This window comes from Staurois parvus, unplaced genomic scaffold (genome assembly GCF_062004578.1).
Source record: "Staurois parvus isolate SC_StPar_1 unplaced genomic scaffold, SC_StPar_1.0 ptg000209l, whole genome shotgun sequence".
Lineage (NCBI taxonomy): Eukaryota > Metazoa > Chordata > Amphibia > Anura > Ranidae > Staurois > Staurois parvus.
The window spans coordinates 11,304,020-11,309,532 of record NW_028318005.1 but is presented as its reverse complement, the minus strand read 5'-3'; the positions used below and the strand labels follow the sequence as shown (position 1 = coordinate 11,309,532).

The 5,513-nt window shown below is 41.0% G+C and overlaps 1 long non-coding RNA gene across 1 annotated transcript; it reads left to right on the top strand.

Annotated features, from left to right (window-relative positions):
• Positions 1-1,724: 1,724 nt before the first annotated feature.
• Positions 1,725-5,292, top strand: LOC149461168 (uncharacterized). The gene is made up of 2 exons (XR_016312946.1): positions 1,725-1,877; positions 5,098-5,292. It is a non-coding gene; the product is annotated as an uncharacterized LOC149461168 (long non-coding RNA).
• The last annotated feature ends 221 nt before the right edge of the window (positions 5,293-5,513 follow it).

Genomic DNA, 5,513 nt, shown 5'->3' with positions numbered 1-5,513 from the left:
AACGCCTTCAGGGATGACCACAAGGGGAAGTGAGATATAATTCAATAGTGTAGGAAAATGTAGGAAGTTAGAGGTACAGAGATTTAGAAATTTAGTAAAGTTTTAGAAGTTTGAAAAGAGTTAATCGGTAGCTCTTCAGATGAATTTCAGCCTCGTCAGATTTCCTTCAGCTTGTCTCTCTTTGCTGTTTTTCAGTGAGGTTCTTCAGTGAGTTTTTTTTCAATGAGGTTTTTTCTTCAAATCAGGTGCATGGGTTTTTATACCATCTAAACTATTGTTCTAAGAGACCCTCCAACCAGGCTTTTTGATTGGCTGGTTGAGAAATGTATGTATTTAAGCTATCTCTCACCTGTCCACTAAGTGGCAGTCAGAGCTCATAGAACAATTTGAGTATTTATGATGACTCATACCTCGGGTGGAACTCAAGGTGATTTCAGGTATTAAATATACGTCTTATCCAGATATATATAGGTGATCATAGCTATAATGTTCTAAATAGGAACCATGGAATATATGTGTATATTCAGTTATTCATCTCCCTGATATACAAACTTGTGTGAAAGCATTTGTTTCCTGGTAAGACATACAACTGCTGCTAATTCACAATATATCTTCCTTTTCCTCATCTCAATACTCAATTTAGTGATATACAATCCCCATTCTGCTGAATATTTTGTGGTGTGTGAAACATATTCTTTATAACATCCATTGATAATATGCTTTTTTGGTAATATCTCTGTGGGTAGATATATCCAGTTCTTAGCCTTATATGTCCTGAATTTAACCTTTTTGTTTTAGAACCAAAATTCCCATGAGGAGAAAAGACCCTCTGTTTACCTGTCTATTGTGTTGGAGTCAGAGTAAACAACTATTTATACTTTCAACCTTAGTGGATAATAGCATATTGTGACAGTTCGAGAAGTTTGTTGGTTCATCACACTCTGCAAGGTTTTGGGTAAACTTTCAACCAGTTGAGTTTCCGTCTCATTATTGTTCACTTGTTATGACTTAATGTTTGAAGGTCGAAGTCCTATTTGACTGTCTATTTAACTTTTGTAGACGTCTTCAACTCAACCCCAATATATAAACAGTATTTGTTGACATATCCACACTTTAGCTATTCTCATAGTCTCCAATTTAAACTTTTTATAAACCTAGTCTTAGACCACCTGTGGATAGTCAAACAGTCTATTGTCTTAGAAAAAGCTCACTTCACCCATTATTTGCATGTCTTAGTTGGAGGGTCCTTTAAATTTTCAACCAAAAAGAGTTAACCCTTAACGGGCGGCTAGGCTGGTTTGTTGTTGAAATAAAGTTATGTTTTTGATACATAATTTCAAAAGTCACTACAGTACTCTCTCCTCCTGTCAGCATGTTCATGTCAGCACACGTGTTTGCAGCAGACCTGATTGGCTCTCCTTCTCATGCACAGCGGATTACTAGAGACTGATACCAAACCAAATCCAGGTGTCTTTAAAGAAAATCTGTCCTTGGAAAAAATTCTTAAAGCTAAAGCTAAATTCTTAAACCACCTGAAGGCAAAAGCAGGCAGCCAAATGTCAGGTGGCAAATATATATTTGAAAAGTTTGTTTCAATATATGAAAAAAACTCATAAATGTTTTTCGAAATCTCTTTCTTATAATACAGACCACCAACACAGACAACGCATGTAGGTGAGCCTGGAGTCGACAACATGGAAGATGGCATGAATAGGTAAGTAGAATGAATGGAGCCACTGAGCACCACGTGAGAGGTGGGGGTGGGGAGAATTTACCTGTACAGCTTCCTCACTATACATCCCATCTTGTATTTTACATATGCTGCCTAAAAAGATCCAAAGGTAAGCAAGAGCATGGAGATCAAAGTATAACTAAAGGTAAAACATTGTTTTCTTTAGTTTTTGATGGAGTGGAGAGGGACTAGAACCCCTGTCAGCTTTGTATTGCTGTCTGTGTCCCCCTCTCTTCTTGTCCCGTTTACCATTATTGATGAGAGTGAAAGAAAATCCCAATTTTTGGGTTGTCACCAGAAAAGGGACAGAGGGGAAATCTTCCAATGGGGAGACTAGTTCCTCTCATTTCTCATTTTGGCTATGGGAAAGGAAGTGAAGGGAAATCTCCACAATGGGACACAGATGGCAAAAAAAACCTGACAGGGGTTATAAACCTCCCTCTGTTATAACAGTGTGTCCGGTGTTCAATATTTTATAGTTACAGTGATTTCTGCTAATATTATTATACACTGCTCAAAACAAAAATTGAAGGAACATTTTTTAATCAGAGTATAGTATCAAGTCAGTGAAACTCCTGGGATATTGATCTGGTCAGTTAAGTAGCAGAGGGGGTTGTTTTTCAGTTTCAGCTGCTTTGGTGTTAATGAAATTAACAACAGGTGCACTAGATGGGCAACAAAGAGATGACCCCCAAAAACAGGAATAGTTTTACAGGTGGAGACCACTGACATTTTTTTCCCTACTCATCTTTTTCTGTCAGTGTCACTGCTGGTATCATGAGGCGATACCTGGACCCTACAGAGGTTGCACAGGCAATCCAACTCCTCCAGGATGGCACATCAATACGGGCCATTGCCAGAAGGTTTGCTGTGTCTCCCAGCACAGTCTCAAGAGCATGGAGGAGATTCCAGAAGACAGGCAGTTACTCTACGAGAGCTGGACAGGGCCGTAGAAGGTCCTTAACCCATCAGCAGGACCTGCTCCTTTGTGCAAGGAGGAACAGGATGAGCATGAAGGTGGCCTAAGGACCCGACATCCTCTAGTGGGCCCTGTGCTCACTGCCCGGCACCATAGAGCTCGATTGGCATTTGCCATTGAACATCAGAATTGGCAGGTCCACCACTGGCGCCCTGTGCTTTTCACAGATGAGAGCAGGTTCACCCTGAGCACGTGACAGACGTGGAAGGGTCTGGAGAAGCCATGGAGAACGTTATGCTGCCTGTACCATCGTTCAGCATGACGGTTTTGGTGGTGGGTCAGTGATGGTCTGGGGAGGCATATCCATGGAGGGACACACAGACCTCTACAGGCTAGACAATGGCACCCTGACTGCCATTAGGTATCGGGATGAAATCCTTGGACCCATTGTCAGACCCTACGCTAGTGCAGTGGGTCCTGCGTTCCTCCTGGTGCACGACAATACCCGGCCTCATGTGGCGAGAGTATACAGTCAGGTCCATGAATATTGGGACATCGACACAATTCTAACAATTCTAACATTTTTGGCTCTATACACCACCACAATGGATTTGAAATGCAACAAACAAGATGTGATTGAATCACCCCCATTCCCTCCCCCCTTTAGCTACTGAGGCAGCAGCCAAAGATGTACACATGCTACAGTTAGAATTAAGCCCCCTGTTGCTTTTGGTGGGTGCTACTGCCTGCCAATCGCAACCCATTCAAGTAAATGGGGCCATTCTGCAAATGCCCTGCAACTGCATGCTTTTGCGGGGTCCAGGGGGTTAAAGCGGGTGGTAGGAAAGCAACACAACACTGCCTGCTTTAACCCCTTGTTTGCTGTACTGCACATGGTTGCAGGGTACTTGCAGAGCAGCCTCATTTACATGAATGGGTCATGCTTGGCAGGTGCTACACCCACCAACCATGACGGTGCATAACTCCTGCGATGTGTGTACACCCCTGGCCACTGCACCTAAAGAAGGTGCGGTTGGGGTGGTTGGAAGTCGCTAGCTGGGATAAGAGGTGGAGTGCATTGGTATCATTCCGCATAGGACAGGAGCCAGCACTACAGAAGAGGCATCGGCTTGTGGGGTTCTTGCTACAGCTCCAACCTTACAAGTATCCCTCTGCATTGCACTGTTTAATGCTCTGGGGTGGCGGGTCAGCAAGCCCAGACGGCAATCTACGGGTTGCTGAGCCCCAATCTAGTATTAGCATTCTACAAGGGAGGCAGGGGGGAGGGGAAATGAGTCACATGCTCCTTCCTTACCAGAAGCTCCTGATACTGGTGGATGAATGAAGTGGCGGAAGAGTGAAGGAAAGGTGAGTACGCCCAGCTGGGTAGGTGGGTAGGTTGGTAGATAAGTGGACTCGTGGCTTACTAGTAACTAATTCTAATGAAAATCTTTAACGTTTATCTAAATTCAGGAATAAAAATGTAATATATTGCAGCTCCTTGGATGTGGTGGCTGTATTATTTTTTTTTTCCTTCAGGCTTTTTTTTCCTTTTTTTCACTTATTGATCCTGCTGGTAACTCACTTTCTATTCCTAGTGTGACAACACTTATTATTGTACTTTATCAATAGAGCAGTGTTGTCACCCTAGGATGGGACTAGGGAACATCTCCCCCTCTCCTCTTCTCCATAACATGGGGGTGTTCTGTTGTCCACAAAGATGGCTGTGAGCATTGTAACTGATAACAGTCCACACAGAGAGAGAGAGCTCAGTACGTTATCAGCTCATAAGATTTCTGGCAGGATCAACAAGATTTTTTAGTACTTAATAAACAGATATAACAAAATGAATTAAATGTTATATTTAACAGACCAAAAAGTTCATTGGGGACAAAAAAAATCAATACTTTTTCTTTAGACAGTTTAACGCATTAGGCCAATTTGAAAAAACATCCCTGTTGTTAAAGAATATGTATCCCAATCACTACAATCTCATATAAGATTTACCATATTAAAGCAACCGAAAAGAGGGTTTTTAAAACCATTTTAAATTTGCAGCTTTTATTAAAATACTATCTGGTGATCCTGACATGACAGTCCTTGTTCAGACACTTCCTAGTACAGGGTGACAACATGCTGTCTCTACCTCCCAGCTGCACTGTCACCCTGTCACATGCCAATGCAATTGAAACTACAAGCAACTGTTCAAATGCACATTGCACAGGCATGGTACATTGCTGTCACCATCCTGAGAAATGCCATACAGCTATCGCTGGTGTGCACGTAGACAGGTAGAGGCTGCAAAGAAGATGCAGAAAATCAGCAACACTAAAAAGCAACAAAAAATGGGTGAAAACTGTACTTTATTTAAAAATGGCAAATGTTTATGATAAAAAAATCATTGTAATATAATTATTAAAAAAAATAATTTGACATCACATTGCAGATACTGGTGGCACCTAGGGGAATACTCTATTATTTGAAGACTTGAGAAAAGAATGTATCAATGGAATGAGAAAACAAGATTCAACGTATTACAAATATACATACAAATGTTTATTCAACTGAGACTGTCCTAAATACACTTTCTTTACGCACCATGCCATTCTAAAATAAATAAATAAACAAAATAAGATTCTTATTAAGTGTATAGCTGTGTTTATTTCAATGTTCTTCTAAAATGCAAAGACTGAATAATGTATTTTTGTGATGGATTAAAACCTCAGTGTGGATTTCCATTTCTCCACTAGCTGGCAGTGACACACCAGTTATTGAACCAGTCTGTTCTACAATGTAAGCAGTGAAAACATACTGTACTGTATATGATTGGGCTTATTATAATCAGTGTAAATTTCTATTTCT